Source organism: Sceloporus undulatus, chromosome 4 (genome assembly GCF_019175285.1).
Source record: "Sceloporus undulatus isolate JIND9_A2432 ecotype Alabama chromosome 4, SceUnd_v1.1, whole genome shotgun sequence".
Taxonomy (NCBI): domain Eukaryota; kingdom Metazoa; phylum Chordata; class Lepidosauria; order Squamata; family Phrynosomatidae; genus Sceloporus; species Sceloporus undulatus.
The window spans coordinates 180,080,906-180,105,466 of NC_056525.1; the positions used below are offsets into that span (position 1 = coordinate 180,080,906).

General features: G+C 40.0%; 1 protein-coding gene across 1 annotated transcript in view; it reads left to right on the forward strand.

The window, feature by feature from the left end:
* LOC121928488 (myelin basic protein) overlaps positions 1–24,561 on the forward strand; it is a 143,556-nt gene that overhangs the window by 60,119 nt on the left and 58,876 nt on the right. The window lies entirely within an intron of this gene.

Genomic DNA, 24,561 nt, shown 5'->3' on the forward strand with positions numbered 1-24,561 from the left:
ATTCCGCTTTAACTGCTCTGGCTGCCTCCTGTTGCATTCAGGGATTTGCAGTTTACAGAGGGACATTTCGAATTCTCAGACAGAGAGCTCTTAGGCCTCATTGCAACAGGAGGCAGCCAGGGCAGTAAAAGTGGAATAGCAGCACTATAAGAGGGTAGTGCGGTAATCTGGTGAGTCTATGACAGCACGTACTACATCTTCTTTTGCTCAGATAGTCTCAAAGGTGCTACAAGATCTCTCTGCATTCTGTAAAGGTTCTTGTCAGTCCAGGATTCTTTTCATCAGGGCTCCTTCAAACTTGAGAAACAATTTTTCGCAAGTTTTTAAAATATTTTTGAATATACTTTCCTTCCCTAATCTGTAGCCTACCTTCCCAGAATGGGCCTCACCAGATGTTGTTGGAGTAGAACTCACTCACTGTTGACTAGGGCTACTACCTGGAGTTGTGGTACAACTTCTGAAAGGCCACAATTTCCAGCTCCTTGTCCTAAATAATCATTTCCTCATCTGAGATTTGCTATGGGATTATAACCATCTGAAATAAAACATTCTTCAGATGAAGTGTTGCAGGCCTGGGGGGGGGGGGATTCTGAGTTCTTTATTCATCTAATACTGGCAGCCCATGGTCATTACTCCTCACCCCACAACACAAGCTTCCTCTGCTACCTACACTTTTTTAAAAAAAATCACACATCCACGCCCCCTTACCCTATCTCTGATTTATAGACAGTTCCAAATATGAACTAAATTGTTACAAATGTATGGTTTTCTAAAACTTTCCATTTTCTTTCCTTTTTTTCTTTCTTTTTTTCCTGTTGTTAAACGCTACATTTTTATTTTGATTTGATTAATGTGAGCTTATTTAAATAAGATGTTCCATTCCATATTTGTGCAAGTTAGAATTTTTATGTCTCCCAACTTGAAGCTGAATTTTTGTCTTAAGCACTGGGCAAGACCAAACTACATATCACAGGAGGGTTTTTTTTTCTCCTATAGGTATGTGTTAGAAATACATGTCATGATATCATTACTATGTAGGTTTTCCCACCCTTGCTAGTTGAAGCCAGTGAAACTAAACATGGATAAAATTGTGAAGTCAAAGGCTTTCATGGACGGCATCCATGTTTTTTTGTGGGTTTTTCAGGCTAAGTGGCCTTGTTCTAGAAGATTTTCTTCCTGATGTTTTGCCAGCATCTGTGGCTGGCATCTTTGATGCCAGCCACAGATGCTGGTGAAACGTCAGAAAGAAAATCTAGAACATGGCCACATAGCCCGAAAAACCCCCAGAAAAACCATGGATAAAATTGTAGCAATGTCATGTTACACATTTTGTAACATTTGTTTTTCCCAGTGAAGAAGGGAACAGTAAGTACAGATACCTGACTGGAGCTTTTATCAGTAACAACTGTGCTGTAGGTCTGGGCTGGATGGTTTTAAAATATTAAATTTATTGAAATGTTTTATTTAGATCTCACACAATCCTAAAGTCTTAGGCTTTGCCCTATTATTTAGCTGTTATTTTTCTCAAGTATGTTTTATATACCAAAAGGCTTTCACAATTAGGAAGAAAAAAATGAGAAGTAATTTGAAATCATCCAACTTTCATGTATAGTGGTGCCTCGGGTTACGAAATTAATTCGTTCCGCCATTCCTTTCGTAACCCGAAAATTTCGTAACCCGAAACACTTTTCCGTTAGCACTGGAAAGCCTATAGCTGCACTTTGCAGCATTTGAATTTCGCGCCGAAATGAATTTCGTAACCCGAAAAATATTTCGTAACCCGAAACAGTTTTTGCCAATCCAACTTTTTCATATCCCGGAAATTTCGTAACCCGATCATTTCGTATCCCGAGGCACCACTGTAGTTAGATATTTTGCCATATTGGAATTAGTAACCCAAAATGCCATTTTAAAAACATTTTCTTGAAATTTAGTTATTTTCAGTTGTGAATTGATTGACAACTATGGATGAAGCAACATAAGACTTTCCTAAGTATAATAGAATTGGACAGAAGAGGGAGATATAGGTCTAAATTTTCTACATAATAATAGGACCTACAGGCTAATACTCTGCATTCTTATTCAGAAATAACTCCTATACTATTATTTGTATTTATAAATAACACAAGATAGAAGTGTCTGGGAGGAAGCTGTGTATGTGTGTTCGATGCTAAGATACTACATACCTGCAGATCCTTCATGCTTGAGATGCCACACCTGGCCATGGTACACGCCTTGGTTACATCCTGTTTGGACTACTGTAACACACTCTATTTGGAGCTGTTTTTAAAAGTGTTTGGAAACTTCAGCAGGTCCAAAGAGCTGCTAACAGGAACAGGTTATAGAGATCACACAATGCTCCTATTGAAACAGCTCCACTGGCTGCCAGTTTGTTTCCGAGCACAATTCAGAGTGCTGGTGATGACCTATAAAACGCTATATGGCTCAGGCCCAGGCAAACCATATCTCCCTATATGAGCCAGCCTTAGCCCTGAGATCCTCAGGGGAGGCCCTCTCTCTGTCACACCACCATCACAAGCATGGTTGGTGGGGACATGAGAGAGGTTTTTTTCTATGGCTGCCCCTAGGATGTGGAACTTCCTTCCCAAGGAGACCAGAATGGCTACTTCCTAGATGGCCTTCAGCCCACAGCTGAAGACCTTTGTCTTCAGACAGGCTTTCAAACCAGAAAGCTTTTAAAGAATGGGCTCAGGTGTGTTGATGCAAACGTGAGCACGCAGAGTAAACTCGGAAGCTTGTGTGAAGATAAACAACAGCAAACTGCTGGAGCATACCAGGAAAACAGCTGCTAGATGAAAGCACACCAAAACCTGGCTTATCTCCAAAGAGGCACTTTGTTTATTTGTTGCAAAGACACATGCGAGAACAATTACCAACACCATCCACCAACTACAAACCTCAACAAACTGTACAAACGGGCATCTGGGCTTATATACACAATTTGCCATGCGGCCACCTTGCCCAGCCCCTTCCTGTACAGGTTCCTGTGCATCTTGTAATACTTTCTCCCTTGCAAAGATGACACAGTATATTTACATCTTGCTATGTGTTCTCTGTCACACACTGTGAATTTGGACATCACCTGCTGGTTTGAGTTCCAGCTGCAGCCAATTCTAGGCTTCTGCAAAGTGAATAACCATTTCCAATATGTTACATCTGAACAATTTCATACCATTCTATACATTAACAGGGTGTTGCTACAGTGCGCCCGCATCATACACGGGCATGCCTTACGCAGCTTTCAGCATATGCTGAAAGCCATGCTGGGAAAAGAGGTGGCACACCTCATAAGGGGTAATGGCATGTGTGCCCATGGTGCGCGTGCGCCACCACGCCACCACGTGCATGAGCCCCATTCATTTAAATGGGGCTCGAACATATGCAGAATTCCCTTTATGTGGGGGGCAGGGGGGGTAAAAGGAAAGGTGGACTAATTTAAATTAATTAATTTAAATAATTAATTTGCTTTAATTATTGCAGTAATTTAATTCTGTTTTAATGTACTATTTTTTATGCTTTTAATTGTACTGCTTTTTAATGTTGTAAGCTGCCCTGAGTCCCAGTCTTGGGAGAAGGGTGGGATGGTGGTGGTGGTGATGATGATGATGATGAATAATCTCATGCAGACTACACACTATCAACTGTGTTTATCTCTATAGGTCATTTCCTGCACTTCCATGGATTAACACTACATGCAAGTGCCCTTTGTTTCCCTTTGTGTGTGTTACTTTTTAGTTGTGTGAAACCTCATGGCCCACTATTAAGGGCAAATAATCTCTTACACAACAAGAATAATTTACATCAGGAGTGGGAATACATACCTCACCAAGGTCTTTCTTGCAGTCTCAAAGTGCTCTCCCCAGAATCTTAATGAGATAATAAGTTTTAGAGAAAAAAGAAAATCTCATCAGAGAATGTGTGTTCTAAAAGGCTTCCAGATGTGAGAGTCTTCACTGCATGAATCTTCAGTAAAAACAAGGTATAGTCCCTGACATCTTGTTTTAAAATCCTTTCTTTTTTTCCAAACTGATGTGGTCCAGGTGGCCGGAACAGGAAGGCTGAAGACCCTGAAAACTTTTTTTTAGTACTTCTCAGCATATCTAATGTAAGGGACCAACAGTTCTATCTTTTCTAGTGTGCCAGGTCTGGTACCCTATTTGTATCTATTGGCAGCAACTGTACATTCTCATCTGGAGAACACTGCAAACCAGCAGCTGATGGTTCATGGACAAATAGTGATCCATGGACCATTACTTTGAGAAGTACTGATTTGCAAGATATCATTGAAAGGTGTTTTTTTTTTTGTCATATGTTTACTTCATGTTAAATATTAATATTAAGTACACTTTAATTCCCCAACATGACACTACATTTTCTTGATAGTGGGATTACATGCTGTTGTGACACAGGAGACTATGCTACTGGTAGGTCTCCCAAGTCAGACAAGCTTTTGCTATGGAGAAAGATTATATGGAGGAGGGTGACACTGGCAGAGAATCTCTCAGAGATAGTAGCATGTGACACCATAGCTAACAATTGTTAGCATTGTACAGAAGGAGGCACTAGTAAGCCACTTCTGAATGTCTTTTATCATGGAAACCCTATAATGAGACAGTCCAAAATGAGACACAAGATAATGCAAGAAGTTGAGACCCCCCCAGGTTCGAAAGTATTTGGCCAGCTTCTGAGGAAGAGCAGAAGACAACTATGAGTAGTGCTTCATCTAAAGATACAACTGACTCAAGCTGAAAGCACATTCAGCTGCTCGTATGTGCAGATGTGAAAGGAGAGTCTGAACCTGTACAACAGCTTCATGGGGACATGGAATGTGAGAAGCGTGAATCAGGAGAAATTAGGCATTATAAAATAAAAAATACACATAGAAACATTGCAGTATTTATAGTAAGCAAGTTAAAGTGAGCAGGAATGGGACATTATCAATCGGATAAGTACAATGTTTTTATCCAAGAAATGAAAATCTAAGAAGAAATAAGATAGCATTAACAATGAGGCAAAAGTAACCGGATGATATAATGCAAAGTCTGAGTGAATAATATCAGTAAGACTTCTGGAAAAAACCTCACCAAACTAATCAAAATCCAGGTCTATATGCCAACTACAAAAGCAGAAGAGGAAAGAACTGAAAGCTTCTCTTCTGGGGTCCAGGAGGAAATTGTTGTCACAACAAAACTGAACATGTTGATAGTAATAGGTGATTGTAATGCAAAAGTAGGAATCAGAGCAGAACCAGATATTGTTGCAGAATTTGGCCTTTGATCAAGGACATTGACTTAAAATCCAATGATTTGTTCATTGCAAACACTTTCTTCAGGCAAACAGAGACAAATGTATATGTGCAAGTTACCTGATGGCCAGTATCAAAATCAAATAGACTACAGGATTGGAATCAGAAGATGAAAAAATTCCATTCCCTTTACAAAAAGAAGGGACACATTGTGGCACAGACAATACATTGTCTGTGCCACAATACATTGTGTGTGTGTGTGTGTGTGTGTGTGTGTGTGTGTGTGTGTGTGTATATATATATATATAAAATATATAAATATATTAAAAATATTAAAAATACCTATTTGGTACCTGTTTATCTACTTGCACTTTTACATGCTTTCAAACTGCTAGGTTGGCATATGCTGGGACTAATGATGGAAGCTCACTCCATCACACGACAGTTGGGTCTTGAACTGCCAACCTTGCCATCATCAGAGCCAGCATCTTAACCGCTAAGCCAAAATACATCCAGAATAATATCCCTGTAGTTTAAGTACAAGCTAGATTTGCACTATTAAGCCTAATTGACTGTAAAGGCACTGTCTGTAGCCAAAATGAAAGAAAAGCCTCACTGATGACAGATGAACCTTTTCAGACAGTTAAGGACAGGCAAGAAGCACCAGTAAAAGATGACAGAAATAAGATCACAATCCAGAATGCAACTGCTCAGCCACTTGTGCACAGGGACCCAAAAAATGAACATAATAATCAATACAGAGAAATGGAGAAAGGTAAAGGTTTCCCTTTTGACAAGTTTGTCTAGTCATGTCCGACTGTAGGGGGCAATGCTCACCTCTGTTACCAACTCTGTAGTCATGTGGCCAGCATGACTGCACAGAATGCTGTTACCTCCCCACCAAAGTAGTACCAGTTTATCTACTTGCACTTTTACATGCTTTTGAACTGTTAGGTTGGCAGAAGTTGGGACTAATGATGGTAGCTCACTCCATCACACAGCAGTTGGATCTTGAACTGCCAACCTTACAATCATCAGAGCCAGCATTTTAACCACTTAGCCACCACATAATCTAGAGAAACAGAAGGCAACAACAACAAAAAATAGAACAATAAACCTCTTCTGGAAAATCTGGAAAATCAAAGTGAAATTTAAACCAAGTGTGGGATTGCTATACAACCAACAGGAGAACACACTGCATGATCAAGAAAAAAAAATTAAAAGACAATGGAAGCTAAGCATGCTTTCCAGCTTCAAGTGATCTTGGACAAAACGGATTTTCTAGACCCATTTCAAACCGGCTTCCGGGCGGGCTATGGAGTTGAGACTGCCATGGTCGCCCTGGTCGATAATCTCCATCTGAGCATGGACAGGGGTAGCATGTCCCTGTTAGTGCTTTTGGACATCTCAGCGGCTTTCGATACCATTGACCATGGTATCCTTCTGGAACGCCTGAGGGAGTTAGGTATCGGGGGCACTGCGCTCCAGTGGTTCCGTTCCTACCTCTCGGTTAGATTCCAGATGGTGCAGCTGGGGGATGTGTGCTCCGATAAGAGGGAACTTACATCTGGTGTCCTTCAAGGAGCCATTCTGTCCTCCATGCTATTCAACATTTACATGAAACTGCTGGGAGAGATCATCCGGAGACACAGGGCGCGGTGTTATCAGTTTGCTGATGACACCCAAATATGTTTCTCTGTGTCTCCGACTGATGCAGTGACTAGGGATTGCATCTCTCCTCTAAATGCCTGTCTGGAGTCGGTAATGGGCTGGATGAGGGAAAACAGACAGTCTGAATCCAGAGAAAACAGAAGTACTCGTGATAGGTTCCCCGGGTCCGGGGATGGAAGTTTGTCCACCTGTCCTGAATGGGGTCACGCTTCTCCTGAAGGACTCAGTTCGCAGTCTGGGGGTGCTTCTGGATTCGTCGCTCCACCTTACATCTCAGGTGGATGCGACAGTCAGGAGCACCTGTTATCAGTTTCGGCTGATATGCCAGCTGTGACCCTACCTGGGCTGGGGGGACCTTGAAATGGTGGTACATGCTCTGGTAACCTCTCGGTTGGATTTCTGTAATGCGTTCTACATGGGGCAACCCTTGTACCATGCCCGGAAGCTTCAATTAGTACAGAATATGGCAGCAAGGTTGGTCACTGGATGCTCCAGGACCAGCCATATAACACCTATCCTGCAAGATCTACATTGGTTGCCTATTCGCTTCCGGGCGCAATACAAGGTGTTGGTTATGACCTATAAAGCCCTAAATGGCTTGGGCCCAGGGTACTTAGAGGACCGCCTCTCCCCATATAATCTGCCCCGCACTCTCAGATCGGCCGGGAAGCACTTGTTAAGGGTTCCTAAGTCAAAATACACCTTGACTGCACAAAGGGCGTTTTCCATCTCAGCCCCGCAGCTTTGGAACTCTCTTCCCGATGAGCTCCACTCCGTCACCTCTCTTGATCTCTTTAGAAAGGAATTAAAGAACTTTCTCTTCCAACAAGCTTTCCCCCATGTGTCCTGACTTCATGCTGTTCTCCCCTGTTATACAATGGTCTCATTCAGCTAGTTTGTTTTTTTCTGGTTTTTTATGCTGTTCATATTTTTATAGTGTTTCAACGTAATGAGCTGTTTTTATGATGTTTATATTGTATGTTTTGTATTCTGTTTTGTATTCCCTTTTACTTTGTTGTAACCTGCTTTGATCTACCCTGGAAAAGTGGGCTATAAATATATTATATTATTATTATTATGGAAGAACTTTATAGAAAAGATGAAAGGGTGATAGATTCATTTAAAGAAAAACTATGTGAGAACATGCTGATTTTTAAAAATTGAAGTGAGAGCTGCTCTCAAAACACTTGAGAGAAATAAATCACCAGGAACAGGCAGTATTGCCATTAAACTGTTTCAAGCTGTACAGACAGAATCATTTCAAAACTAAAATCCATCATCAGTGCTCAGTATGCATTCCAATTTCTAATAAAGGAGCTACTAGGGTTTGCAGTAACCATTGGACCATTACATTAACCTCTCACGCAAGCAAAATTGTGCTCAAAATTTTATTTTGATCTAGGGTTCATATTGCAAACATACATTGAAAGAAAACTAAGTTTTGGAAGGACAACTAAGAGTGAACTACTGTATATACTCGTCTATAAGTCGAGAAATTTATGCCCAAAAATTGACCCCTAAATCCCACACTGTTTGTCTCTTTCGCACCTTCCCTTTAAATTGTTGTATCTCTTGCTTTCACTTCAGAGCCCTGCTCAAGCCTACTTGTTCATCAAAGCTTTTTATTTGATCCATTGTTTATTAGCCAAAACCAAACAAAGTTTATGTACATACAAACTCTGTTTCTACATATTCACCTTATTATTTTTCTCTTTACTTCAGCATTTCTTTTGCCTTCCTCCTGTTGGAATGCAGGCCCTTGGGGACTGTCTCTTTGATTTACTTTAATTTTTTAAAAAATCATAAATTCTATATTGTTATTCCTAAAATAATTCTACACAATTTTACACATGTAGAATGATAAGAATAATGGTCATGTTTCCAAAAGCATTTTTGTAAGGTGCTAGCAGTAAAACTTCTTCTTTCTTTAAAACCTGCTATAGAACCATTCTTTTGGCAACAGATCAGACTATGCCCTATATTCTATTCAATGCTCATGGAATATAGAGATCTCCCAGTATACTTAAGACAGTATTTTGGTGACTGCTGCAGGTTATGATGGGGAAGAACTGCACTCACTAGCCAGTCTGGGCTTTAAGACAGCCTGTTACTGCAGACAAATAGGGAACTATTGCACAAGGGGATACTGGATACAGCCTTATGCAACTGTAAAAATACTCTAACATGGTTTCCAATCCAAATTGCCTATGTGAACACTGAACCTAGATTGTCAGCATGTATAATTCCTCTGTGTTCTGGGGACATGCAAGCTATAATCATGGGGTTGTACCTACCTTAAATTTGCAAGTGTGTAGCTTTGTCTTTAGACCCAGTGTGATATAATGGTTTGGGTGTTGAATTAGAACTCTGGGAGACCAGGTTGCACACGCCCTCTGAATAAATCTTGCCAAGAAAACCCTATGACAGTGTAACCATAGGTTAGAATTGACTTGAAGGCACTTAACAAGTATTGCTTTGAGTACTTGGTTTTAGTAGTTACTTGGATTTGTTCCTATGAAGCTATGAAAAATAAGAGGAAATGTTAAAGCACCCCTCCATACTCGTGTTGTGTTTTGGGGTCCTCATATTCCTATCTCATATATGGAGATAGCATGTTTTTGAGAGCTCAATGACCTTTCAAGAACACTAGGTCATGTTCTCAGGAAAAAAAGAATGTTTTTCCCAAGGCATGTGGGCATCCAGGTAAACAAAACCATCAAATCTAAAGTGCTCCTTCCTTCCCCGAAGTAATCTGTATTTCCTCTCAAACTTGAGACAAAGGATCTCTTCATACCTAAAGCAGTATACCAAGCGCCCAAAAAGGGGGGTCTGCCCGCGCCTTGTTTTGCTGCGTGAGGGAGCCGCAGCGGACAAACCGCGCGGCTCCCTCACGCAGCAAAAAGACCCCGGAAAAAGCAGGTTCTTTCTGCAGCACCATAAGGGCGTTGCAGTGCGCTTGTGATGTCCTTATGGTGCACTTGTGATGTCCTTATGGGGGCATGACGTTCGGACGCTAAGTGTCTGTTGCATCAAAACGGCAATGCCCGTGTGTATAGGGCGCTGCCATTTTGACGCCCTCGTCACGTTCTAGGGTTGAGGCCAGTATGGGCGGTGCACCCTTGGCCAACCCCTAGCACATGGCGCGGGTGCTGCAAAGCCCCGTCTAGATCGGGCCAAAGATTGAATAAGCTCTTCCAAGTTCAGACATGATACTCGCATTATGAAGCCAACTTTCCACAATGATGGTTTGCAGCTCAGTGGTTTTCTAAGCTGAACAGATAGCTGTTATTTTAACAGATGCTGATGGAAGAAAGAAAATAAAATAAAATGTCAGATAAAATTTGAAGACTTAACTAAAAGCTAGTCATTCGCTCATACATGAGTAGTTAAGAATTACTTCCTAGCAATCAAGAAAAGAAGATAATTTTGGCCCCTTCTTCCTTTTGATTTCTTCTTTGACAGTAACAAATGCCAATCAAACATTTGGCGGGTTACAGACCGCCGAAAAGCGGCAGCCTGCACCCGCCCCTTTCCCCACCGGATCGGGGGCCTCAGTGGCCAGAGCAGCAGCCGCTGAGGCCCCGATCTGTCACTTTCCAGGCTGCGGGGAAGTGGCAAAAGGCCCCTTCCCCACAGCCTGGAAAGGGGTGTCCTTGGGGCTTCAAGCCATTTCAGAGCTCCTTTTGCGGCTGGGGAAGGGGCGTACTGTGCGCCCTGGTGTGGCGTGACAACGTCACGTCCGCGCCACCCCGTATAGAGGTGGCACGGTCATGACGTCGGCATGGCAGCGGCCATGTGGAACGGCCGCCGCCATTTTGTGCACGTTCCAAGCGTGCTAGGATTGGGGGCGTCTGGAAAGGACGCCCCTTTCTAACCCTAGCACACGTGGAGCGGCCCGTTTGTAACGGGCCATTTGTTTCACAAATATTTTGTGTGAGCATTAGTGAGCAGTGAGATGAGTATTTAAACAGGAACAAGTTCCTAGTTCTTGGTTTTTAATATTAGCATGCTCTGTAGATATTAGGAGATGACAATAGTGATTCTCTCCATGCTGACTTTCTATTTTTACATATTTCACCTGTTGATATCTGCTTATCAAGTTCTCATTAAAGGCCTCTGCATTCCTACAACTGGATACAGAGACCTGAGAGCGAGCAAGCCACCCAAAAGACTTCTGGTTGGTGAGCAATTCTAATGTGGGAAAGCAACCTTTTTAGACTTATTTATATACTTGAGAAATAATTTCTTTTGTAAAGAAAACCTCAACATTGGAAAGACTTCAAATATATAAAATATTTGGAGAAAGCTTCTACCTCTTACGAAAAAGATTTATACATCCCATATTAGTATATTGCAAGAAGAATTGAACATGCCAAAGTCTCACCTAGGAAGAGGCCAGAATCCTTCATGACTTGCTGCTGCACCACTTCCTATAGAGAAAAGATGTAATTTCAGGAAATACTTGACTTCTTGATGCTTCTCTTGCCCAGTTGCTCCCAGTTTCCATCTCCTCTCATGTGAGTAGATTTAACAAACCATGAAGTTGCAATTAAGTATAGCTTCTAGTGAACTTGAAACTGTGCTGTAAGTTTAATAATATGCAAGGACAGGAGGCCAGCTGGTTCTGAAATCTTTTTGGGAAGTAAAGGCATAGTAGAGGAAATAAGAGCAATTGATACACAAATGTGTATTAGCCTGCTGCTCATTCTCATATAGGTTTATTAAGCCAGAATTGGTGGGTTGACATTATTTCTGAACATGGACATTGTTTGGTTATCTTTAATTTATTAATATTTGGGTTGTAGCGAGGAAATGTACACAGATGGGAATAGAAATATGAAGTGAAGAAAGAATTTTAGGCAAAGTGTACATAGTTGTAATGACTGGGTGTACATCAAGAGGAACTGAACATCAAAATAAGGACCCAGTGGTATTTAATGGTCTCCAAATAAAGCATGTGCATCACACCTATATAATCTTTGAAAACTGCAGAAAAAATGTTATTGCATGTGAATTCTATGTCCAGTGGTTAACAGTAAGAGGAAGTTCTGGTGCCATATTGCAGGATGTTTCAATGTGTGCCATCAATTTGTTTAAAAAAAGAAAAACTAATTGTTTGTTGTGGTTATTTAACAGTTTTAAAAAATAAATAAAAGCAAAACTCCCAGCAGAATAGCATCTGAGAATAAAAATGCCACTGATAGACACAAGCCATAGAAACATCAATACCGTTTGAAGTACTTTGTTAAACCTAAACATTCATTGCCATTCTGAAGCAATGATCAACAAGATGGGGAAAATGAGCATAAATGAAAGTAAGCAGGTATACAGCAACTTACCTGATTCATTCTTATTGACAGGCTTCAAGGAGCTGCCATGCAATGTATGAAGGCTTGTGAGGTTACTGCAGTTCACAGTGATCTACTTGCTAAGCAGCTTCTCCCCTCCCTTGTAAACATAATTGTTCCTTGAGAACAAGCCACAGTTTTAATGCCTAATGGTGACAAATTGGCACAAAGCTCATTCTGGTAAGACAGCAGCGAGAGATCGGTATCATGATCACAGTACAGTCCTTATCTTTTATTCATTTTAAGGTGTGAGGTTTGAAGGTGACATTGACCAAATACATAATTAGAATTGTGCCTAATCCAAAGAGCACTTCTGAAAGTGGCCTATGTATATGCATATTTACTTAGGTTGAAAGTCCCATTTTAATTTATAATTTTCAATTTGGCTAGACAGCCTCTTAGTAAATGTAAATTTCTTTGTTATTACTATTACAAAAGTATAAAATACACAGATAAAATTCAGGCAAAATATTATATACTATTCATAGGCAATTTCTAATCAAATTTATTAACTGAGCATTCATAGGAAGTACATTTCTATACCGCTTACTGGTGTACTAAGTGGTTTACAAAGTGTAAGCTAATGGCCCCAACAAGCTGGATACTCATTTTAGCAACCTATGAAAGGATGTCAGACTGAGTCGACCCAGAGTCCCTGGCTGGTATTGAACTCACAACCTTGTGATTTGTGAGTGAGTGGCTACACTACAGGCATTTAAACACTGAGCCACCTGGGCATTCATAACTTTTTTTAAATTAATCTTTATTAACTTATTTACAAATTAAAAATAACATTCATAACGAAGAAAATCTTGGATGGTGTCCTGCTGGTGAACTACAATGGTGTATGTTGAATTTACACCATCACAACTCACTTCCTTTGTTGTTGTGACCATCAGAATTCACTACTGACCACACAATGACAACCTTCCTCCAATAAACCCACTTTTTCTTAGCTGAAACACCCCCAACCTAGAAATTTATTGATCAGTGCAGAATGGGGAGCAGCAGCAAAATGTTTAGCTATTTTCTTACAACTGGATGCAGAGCAATGACAACATCAACAGGGACTTCCAGAAACCCTGTGGATACCTGTCACTGTGTTTTCAGGCATAAGAAAATAAAAATTGACTATCTATTATATGAAATTCTAAAATTTGAAATATTCAAAAATCTAAAATTGTTCACTTGGATGGCTGAGATAGTGACAGTTTTTCTTTTTGGTAGTTCAATATACACAAACTTTGTTTCAGACACAAAATTATTAAAAATATTGTGTGTATAATTACAATGTGAAACTTAAATAAATTTTATGTTTATACTAGAGTCCCATCTCCAAGATATCTCATTATGTATATATTCTGAAAATCCAAAATCCTTTTCTTTTCCATATTCCCAAATCTAAAAATAAAAATAAATCCAAACACAAATACATCTGGTCCCAAGCAGTTGGAATAAAAGGGACTCACCCTGTACTTAGTTATTAAGTACAAACACAGTCCCAGTAAAATAGGTAAGGGAAGAATTTGTGTTATAAAGAAAATATATTGCTTGTAGTGATTACAAAGCATGATGCCTTGGTGGTGGTAGTGGTGGTGTGTGCCTTCAAGTTGTATGGCTTATGGCAACCCTAAGGTGACTGTGACCCTAAGGGCTCTCTTGGTAAGATTTGTTCAGAGAATTTGTACAGCCGTACATTATTAATTTCTCTAAATGTAATGGAACTTAGTCTTGCCAGGTTGATGTAGATTAGGATCATAATAGGGAGGGAGTCCAGGATTTGAATATAGACTTGGGGCTTCTTGGAGGTGATATTTGGTATGTTAACAGTGAAATTTTAAGATTTGCTTATAAACATAAGATTTGAAAGGAGGCTTTAAAATCTGTGTCGTTATGAAAAAAACAAACTACACTTGTCCTTCCACATTTGCGACTTTGACTTTTGCAGCTTTGATTATTCGCTGATTTTATTAATAAGTTCTCTCCAGGAATATCTAGGTCCTCCAGCACCACTCTCTGGTAAAAGTCACACTGAAGGACCTAGAGATTCCTAGAGAGACCACTCCACTAGGCATTCGTAGCTCCTCCAGTGCAATTCTATGGTCAATGTCTGGTAGATGTTGACCACAGAACTGCACTAGAGGACCTAGAGATTCCTATAGAGGTGTTATCTCAGGTAAAAACATAGTGGTTTTGTTATTTGCAGTTTTTCCACATTTACAGGGGTCTTGTGTCCTAACCCCTGCATGTGTTGGGGGGTTGAGTGTATTTTGGTTTAGGCTGTGTACAGTTCATCAGTCTCAGCAAGTGACATGTAGCATTCCTACAGTATTAATTGTTAATTTATTTAGCTTGTTAGCAGACAACTCAGAACATATTTCAGAGTGCTACCCACTTGGGGATACCCACAATAATTAAAAAAAAACACATTGAGGCTCATTGGACTCTGATAGCATATAAGAGAAGTTGTGGTTTTGTTTCATTTTTATAGTCCTGAGAGGTGTCTCTTTAAGAACTGACAAGGGGACACACACACACACAATAGAAATTAGCATCATGAGAGTGAAAGGATGGGGTGCTAACTTGTAAGAGGGGGAAAGAAGTGAAAAGAACTAGTATTTCCAGAATTCGTATACTGGCACTTGTGTGGAAATATCCTGGTGGTGACAAGACGGCAGTTCCTTGCAAGTATCACAGTGGATCCTTGATAATGCTGTCCTTTATTTCACTTGCATTCACTGGAGGCTCTCTCTCTAGTGCCTTCCCTATGCTCCTCTGGTCCCTTTTATAGCTCCAATGAAATGCTTGATTTATCAGGGCTTTTCTAAATGCACAGCTCACCAGATACTCTATAAAAGGCCCTCTATTGTAACCATGATTAAAAATTAGTCCCCTCCCAAGCTGGTTCAGCTTTTGGGTACTCGCACACTGAGTAGTTTTCTCTCTGCTTTTTGTCTTAGCTGGGGCAAGTGTTTTATTACCATGCTGTATAGTGATAGATAAGCCTGGTCAACAGCTAGTGTGTGTGTGTGTGTGAATGATGGGCAAATAATTTGCTGGTATCAGCTCAAGAAATGAAACATAAATTGCAAGCTCCCACTTATTTTTCATTAGTAAATTAGGTTACTCCAATGTGTTGTATAAAGGACTGACCTTGAAGAGATCCTAGTAACTTAGTACACAATGCAGACGATCATTTACTAACTGGAATTTTTTTTTCATTCTGACACAGCTGAGCTGCATCAAATGCTGGTCAGTTTCTAGGTACAAATAACAGTGTTGGTACTTACCTATACCATTGAAGCTACAAGCCAGATGCACTCTAGATAAATTGGACTGCAATTCCCAACATTCTAACATCCTGTAATTCCCAACATCCAACACAGTTGTTGGCTGTGCTGGATGGAGCTTTTGAGAGTTGTATTCCAGCACAACTGAGGAACACCACATTTGGGAAGCTTGAAAGGACTTGAAATCCTTCCTAAAGGGTGTTCTACCTCACTTGGGTTTGTAGTTGTTTTTGAATTTCACCTCCCAGAAATTCCAGCCAACATGTTCAGTAGTGAGGAGTTCTGAAAACAAGTCCAACATCTTCTCGGGATCTACAAATTAGGAACTACAATACTGTTCTACAACGAGCCTCCCTTGGCCCTGTGTTCTCCCTTTTAATTTTGAAAAACAGTGCACTGAGGAAGCTTGCAACCTATTTAAAAGGTGAATCAAAATTCATCATTTTTTTTTCCTGACAGAAGAATGGGGATTTCAGGAATGGGGAAAGCCACAAAAGGGTTGTATATGGCCTTGAAGGCTCTATATGGCCACAGGGCACACTTCCCCACCCACAGAGACAAGCCATCATCAAATCATTAGTTCCAGCCAATTGCAGCCTGGACAGACTGCAGCTATTAAATAAGGCAACAGATGCTTCAAGTCTGTTCATTGCAGCCTTGCTAAATGAGAATATGTGACTGAAAAGCAATCAAGTCTAAAACTGAAGTAGGCTCATAGCTGTAATGCTATACTATGGCATTATGTCTGAAGAAGGCCATCGACTCTATTCAGACAGAATGCAAAATTATGATTTAATGCTATTGGTGATGAAATTCCGTACAACAATTGAAAATGTTCATTCTTAATTTAGCACAAGTCATTGTTTACCTTTTGTCCAAATGGAGCAAAATGTTTTGTTTCTGCTATGATTTTCCAGTTTCACATGTAACAGCAAAATATAATGTACAGTTGAAACCCAGAATGGAAATTTTCAATCATAGAGTGATCTTCTGTAACCAAAATTTCACCTTCTCTCCATCCTGTCATTTGGTATAGTTTTGGCAAGAACCATCTTTGATTTTTCTGTCATCATTTACACTCTTAAACAAAACAGTTCCAATCCATCTAGTGCTTTTATGCACATGAAAGTAGGGTTCACCATGTAGCTTCTGTAGAATGTAATGCATGAACAATTGGTGCAGTTGCCATTCTGCAGTGAAATCTACCATCCAGGTATGCACAGAACCATTATGAATTGTTCTGAATACCTCAGTTGAATAGACAAGGAGCTGGAGTGAGGTCTAGATCCAATCACCTTTGATTTTCCCTTCTTGCTGCATAATCCCTTCTTGATTATCATTATTCAGGGTCACTGCTGCATATGCATAAAACTGTATTAGGGCCTCAGATACCTCTTTCCAAAATATCTGTTTGCAAGATTTACAAACTACCATGATCTCTTCAATAATTCTTTTACGAGCATTAGATAAATTTGCAAAATGGACTGATCTGTGGTTATGAACTATGGTGCGGTACAGGCCGCCCCTTTTCTTGCCGGGTTGGGGGCAGAGTAGCCTCACCGGCAGCCCATAGGCTCCAATCTGGTGCTTTTCAGGAACATGGAGAAGTGGTGAAAGGGGTGTCCTTGGGGCTTCAGGCCCCAACCTGGCCCCTTTCTCCCATGGCTTCATTCCCGTAGCTGTCTGGTTGCCGCGCGGGAATGAAGCTTGCAGCGCCGCCGCAATAAAAAGCTGCCTAGAGTAGCTCCTTTGTTGCGGTGCCGCAACCAGGGAGTGGAACCGTCATGATGCCACTTCCTGTGCGCCACGTTTGGGCGCTCAGCATCATCATCATGGCAGCCCCCGTGTAGATGGGAGGCCGCCATGATGACGCCGCTGCCACGTAGTAGGGTTTCAGGGCGTGCCCCACCCCCAGGCAACCCTACTACAAGTCCAGGCCAGCGCAAAACGCAGGTCTGGATCACACCCAAGATAGCTAGATTTAATAACCAAATACAGAAGCAATCTTGGAAGGCCAGAAGCTAGGGAAAAACTTGTGAATGATCAACTTCATTACATTCTATGCACAAATATAAATCTTCAGAACAGAACAGTGTGGAGAAAGGACTGCCTAGCCCATATGCTTTTATAATGTCAAAATAACTAGATTTATATTCATAAATGTTTGCACTGCTTTTTGTTTCTAACCAAGATGAAAAAACGAACTTCCAACAGTTTTATTAAGCACAGGTAAACTATATTTCCTAAGCAATATAACAACTTTAAATTACTTGAATTAAAATTGTTTTATTTAATCTAATAGTAGAGGACTTTCTTTGTACATGTGTTCTTTTCATGAATACAATTAAAAAAAACAGATTGCGCTGATATTTTCAAATTGTTCTAAGTTACAAAATTGATTTTCTGCCAGAAGGGTGGGGTGTGATGATCACTCACAAGGTCACCTTGTTTTCTACTTACACTACTAGCATTTATCTGGAAGCAAGTGATTTATCTTCTTGGCAGAATCTCTTAAATATTTGTATTGTCTTAAAGAATTTAAATCATCTTGTTTATTAGACCTTGCATTCATTCCTTCCTATATTGTGTCAGTCCTTATTGAATAAAGGAATCCCAGGAACAAAGCTGCAAATAATATAGGGCAGAATTGCTACCATATGACCTAAGCATACTTTATCTTGCCCACTTTGGGAGACTCAGCAGGGTTGGATCTTACCAAAGTTTCATTAGAAGACTATCCAGGAATTCAAGGGATCTCTAGGAAGGGCTAAGATAGAATCCTGCATGATTTTCTAGAATCTTGCACATTTCTGATCAGGAATGGATGATCCTAAACCAGGTGGATGAAGGGTATGAATCAAAACAAGGCAGTTTCATGTGTTTCTAAGTCAAACAGTACATAACCCTTCCCTGATAAATTGGCATTTCAAAATTTTTAGTAAGAAAGGAAAAAGGGGAAAGAAGACTTTAAGATTCCCCACCCCTGGCCTAGATCATCTAAAGCTGCCAAACACAATGAAAAGAGCAGTGAAATATATGTGAACCTCCATAGGTTCATGTACATGACTCCCAGAAAACTAAGGTATTAGCCAAGGGCTTCTTACATGCCATAGAACTCCCTTTGACTCATATCTGGTGGTCCTAGAGGGTTAATATTCATTGGTGCTTTTCTTTTAATTAAAAAAAGTTCTCTACATATTCTGCCACTTTGGCAAATTTTTCAGAAGGGCAAGTCTGGCCTCTATGCAGCACTATTCTAATTAAATGATTTATATACCATTCTGTCATGTATTCTGTGGGAAGTGTATCAAACTTTCAATTTGCAAAAAGAAGCAAACTAGACTTTTAATTCTTCTTACAGATGGCTGCACAATCCTCTTAATTCAGTTTTGGCTGCATATTTCTGCCATGAATAAAAGTGGGGGTGGAGAGAAAAACTGAGAAGATAATAATAGCAGCTCCTTTTATAGGCTGAGATGTGTACATTTGCCAATTTAACAAAAATGAGCTTAATTCCGAAAGGAGAATTCAGCAGAGTTTTTCCCCACTGAGATTGCTAGTTCTGAGATTACTGCATCTCAGTATGGAGGGGTACCTCAGGAACCCCATCCACTTTTCCCTGCTTTCTCAGTGTTTCTAATATATATCTAGGGCACAGATTTCACCCTCCCTTATTCTCCAACCATCCCCAGTGAGATCCCTCTTCCATTAGAAATGTCAGGAGAAGAGCTTTCTCAGCAACATCTGGATTGCTTTGGAGTGGGAGAAGTTTTAACCTCTCCACTCCACTCTCTTCCAGTCATTCTCAGCCAAGGTCACTGTGTTCCATTCAGTTCTGGAGCAGAACACCATATTGTTACAGTAGAATGCCAGGCACACACCTCAAGACAGGGCTTACCACTTTCCACAGTACCCTATTGCTTTAGTGTCTAGCTCTTAGGGATCTTTGAAACTAAGACACTATGAGAGGGATGATTTGAGAAATCACTTGTCAAAAGAATACAGATTAATTCCCAAGTAACCTCCCCTTTGTCTCTGAAGAGGCAGAGAAGAAATAGGCATGCTCTAGAACAGTGGTTCTCAACCTTTGGCTCTCCTAATGTTTTAGACTTCAACTCCCAGAAGTCTCAGCCGGATTGCCCAAATGATCAGGGATTCTGGGAGCTGAAGTCTAAAATGCCCAGAGGACTCAGAGTTGAGAACCACTGCTCTAGAAGGAGCTAGCCTTTGAGTGGAGGTATATATCAGATAACTTTCTTCTCCTCTGGTGGTAGGTGAGTGAAGCAAGTGGGTGAAGTGACCTGGCAGCATTTGCAGTGGGAGGTCTTGACTATCTTTTTGCACTAGTAGGGAAATGATAAACTATTCATGGAATGTGAAGCTGAAGACTCTCATGGCCAGCATCCATAGTTTTTTGTAGATTTTTCAGGCTATGGGACCATGTTCTAGAAGAGTTTATTACTGATGTTTCACCAGTATCTGTGGCTGAATTCTCTGAAGATGCCAGCCACAGATGCTGGCAAAACATTGGGAATAAACTCTTCTAGAACATGGCCGCTTAGTCTGAACCCCCCCCCCCCCAAAAAAAAAAACTATTCATGGAAAGGTCCGTTCTGTGAGTTGGTAGACAATATAGGATCTTGCCTTGTGTCTCTGCTTCTATGAATAACACAGGCTCACTGAAACAAAAAGTAGATTTACTATCTGGACCAGTTAAAGGCCAAAATCAGCCCATAGGTTATCCTTCATTACATCATTACATCAACTCTCTTAAATGCTCTCAGCTAGACATCATAGCTTTCCACCACTTTATAACTCTTCATTACAGTCCTGTTGCCTTTTGTCAGTGACAGGTGAATATAATCTGTACCAGTGAGTCCAGTACTTCTTAGAAAAGAGCAGATCCGTATTCACAAAGGAAAACTTAATTGTCAGGTCTCTACTAAAGGCTGTTTCATACCTACCTGAATGTTGCTTGATTGATTTCCCATCATTTGATGACTTACAGTTGAAAATGTGCATTGGGTTCGCTGCAGGGCATTTCACCTGAAGTGATATTCAAGATCTGCAGGTAACCTATAATTGTTCAGTCACACTTGTAATTCACAAAGCTATGAAAATGCATGTGTGAACCAGCCCTGATAGCACTTTCCATTTTATATTTCTATAAATCTTTGAAAGCTGCAGATTTCTTTGTTAATGGATTGCTAAATTTGTTCCAGCTGTAGTTATGCTTAATGCAAGTGTATGACAACTACACTGCACAATCCTATACATATCTGTACAGACATAAGTTGATAGAAGTTCATTAGACCTTCATCCGAAATATAATTGTCTAACCTTGTGTTTCTAATTAAATAATCCTGAGAAGCAGCCTTCTTAGTCTGATGCAGGGGAAAAAGAACCAACCCCTTTTAACAGCTTAAAAACCAATATATTGCAATGTGAGCTGTCCTGGACAAAAGTAATCCTCACCTAACAACAAAGAGTTTGATATTACTACAAAGATTAACAAATTTAATATTTCTGGCTAAAGTCTGCTTCATTGGATGCAGCAAGTATAACAGGATAACAGTGGAGACATCTCATGGAGTGTATTGTATTAAGTGAAATTTGTTCATAATACTTATTTATTTATATCCCGCCTCTTCCATTTGGGGATTGAGGCGGGTAACAGCAGAGTTTATATGATGCACAATATAAAAACAATAAAACCCACAAAACCCTGACCCAGCCCTCCTTCCCAAACTATAAAATTAATATAAGACATGATTAAAATATATAACAATACAACACAACACAATACAACATTGATAAGGTGCCTAGTCCTTTTTAAAAATTAACTACAGGCCCTCTTAAAATTCCTTTTTATATGGAAAGTAGTACATGAAGTTTTTAAAGGATTTTGTTATGAATCAACATTATGTCTTGTGGCGTTGTGACTGTACAACTTTAAGAAACATATTGTGACACCAAAGCACAGAGAAATTTTAGCAGTTTTCCTCCTGCAAGAAAGTCTTCAAAACTGCAAATTTTTCAAGACTGTTCACAGATGTGCATTATTCGATGCAAAATTCACACATGGGAAAATGCTGTTTCCAATGCGATAAATTCTGTTTTCTGTGCAAACAAAACAGAACAAGACACACACATTGAAACTGAGATTCCCATCATTCCAGGATTCTCCTTGTTAAGATTTCTTGAGACTTGGGAAAGATGTTTATTGGTCTTTTTCAAATACAATGTATATTATTGTATTGTGTTTGATTTTATTGTAATGTTCACCGCCCTGATCGATGGAAGGGCGGTATATAAATAAAATTTTTATTATTATTATTTATTATTTGCCTTCCACACTTACTTTGTACTTGATTTTGTAAAAGGAATAGGAAGAAGAGGAGAAAATAGGAAATTTACTTTGTAGATTATAGTGGATAAATTGGAACTGAAAGGAGAGGACACATTCTTGGCTGTCTGACTGAAAGGTTATGACACCTTTTACAGATCCCAGCTTACATGTTCATGTTTCGGAAGACATTCTGTAAAGACATATGTATGGCAATGTTAAGACCCAGCATGGAATACTAGTTTGAGCATTGGACTATGACTCTGGAGGCCAGGGTTCAAATCCCTGCTTGGCCATGAAATCCACTGGGTGACCCTGGGTGAGTGACACTCTCTCGGCCTTAGAGGATGCCAGTGGCAAATCTCCTCTCAAGAAACTTGTCAAGAAAACCTCATGATAGGTTAGGGTCACCATAAGATGGAAACAACTTGAAGGCACACAATAACAACAGTTAACCAGACAGCTTGACTATCTTCTCAGACATTAGGTTAAGTCATAAGACTGCATGGTGGCTGTTGCACAGGGCAGGAAAGAGCAAAAGTAACAATGAATGGATGTTTTCAGGAAAATCCTAGAAAATCCAGGTATTCTTCTTCGTGGTCTCTGTGAATCACACAATTAGGGGTATTTTTGTTTTATCATTTAGCATCTGATTTAGTGAGTTTGCTAGAATTGGGACTAGCAACTGGATTTAGCCCATTTTATTTTTGTATACAAACTGAATTGAAAATTACAGAATAGGGCTGACAACCATAGAAGACCTGTCATCCTGTGTGATTCTGAATAGCTTTGATTTGTCAAGGAAAAAAATCTGAAGCAATAGAAAGTAACGTTGCAAAACTCTGTTCTGACCCATAACATTAACTTTAAGCATTAATCCATCACACCCTCCTCCTGCCCGCAGAGCAGCGAGAAATGCCATTCACATTCAAAGAAGTGGAAAGGAATGAACTGGTCCCATCCCTAGTTGACTTCACAGCTCTCTGTAGCTTTAAGCAAATGTCTTGCTATCAGAGTGGCTCAGAGTGGGACTGGAAGAAATGTGCTTACAAGCACAAAAGCTTAGTGAGATAAGACAGAGGATTTTGCTTTGAGTACTTCTCTTTGTAGCAACCCTCCACTGAAAGGAGAAGACCTCTGTCCCTTCTCTGCATTTAACTGGGTTAAACACATGTATGATACACAGAGCCACCCCTTACATCTCATCTGACCTTATGTCTTTCTATTTCCCATAAATGTGATTCCACATTCAAGCTATTAGTTCAATAGCAATCAAAGACAAGTTTGTTCTTTTTAAAAAGAAAACTCAAGCCATTTGTGTTGTTATCAGCTTAGTTCCAGGTTTAGTCAGTAATGCTAGACTAAATCAGACTCAGCAGGCTGAGGTACAGACCTTCTATTTCCCGAATCGGAAACTGTTTCATGTTTTTCTACACAGCAATTTTCCTCCATTACTCATAAGAATGAAGAAAAGCACTGAAATAAAACTTGTATTCATTACATCGGCTTCAGTGCTTTCCCCATTGTGAATAAACTCAAAATAAATCCTTTCCTCCATGTTATTTGATTTATAATAGTAATCAAAGCATGCCATAACAGCCAGGCCTCATTCCCTAGTTCCTCAACAAGAGTTTCCAATGAAAGTCAAAGGAGTAAATAATTTTTTAAAAAATCAGTTCAGCTTTTCTGTCTCTCCTACATAGAGATTTGTAATACATTAGAACTGTTAAATTTTACCTTTTCTGCCAAAGCAACTTTGCATATACAGCATCCCTGATTGAATCCAAGCATCTCTACAGGGTGTCTGGTAGCAGGGTTGAGACCGATTTCTGCTTGAGATATTGGCAAGTTACAGTCCACCAGAGTAGAATTTGAGGGCTGTATGGACTAATAGAATAAGATAGTTTGAGATGGTTATACGTTGTAAGAGTAGTGGAAAAGCAGTGATGGCACTTAGGTCTGTGATATGTAATGAATTATTTGTATCTTGTTCGTAGCTCTGGTAGAGTTTGGGGTTGAATTAGAGCTCACAAAAATTACCTCATTAAATGATAACTCCCAAAATTCCCCAACCAATATGGACACACTAGAAGTTGAGGTCCAAAAAAGTAACTTTTCCAAGCCTAGTGTGGCACATAATGGTGCAATTTGTCACTCAGGATAATTTGTCCCTCAGTACTCAGTACTGTTTAGTTTTATCTGAGGAACAGATGAAATTTGTCAGTTTCATTTTCTCTAATTTTGCCCCAAATTATTTTCATTTCATTCAGCTTCTTCATTGGTTTGATTTTTTTAAAAAAGCATGAAAATACTTTTACATTTTTAGTAGATTCCCTCTAATATAGCTATGCAGATCAAACTGAGATTTTTGGTTCAAAAAACCCTGGAAGACAGATTAGGCAGATTCAAGGGGCTTCCCACAGTGAAACAGCCTTGCTTTGTGTTCACAAGTAGCCAAAAGTAATGAAACGGGCTAAAAAGTACATGCAGAGCGCGTACTAGGGTTAAGACGGGGCGGTGCTTCTGCACCACCCTAACCCTAGTGCGCACTCTGAGCGCACAGAATGGTGGCGGCCGTTCCACACGGCCGCCACCATTGATACGTGACGACCGTGCTGCCTCCAAACAAGGCGGCGCAGT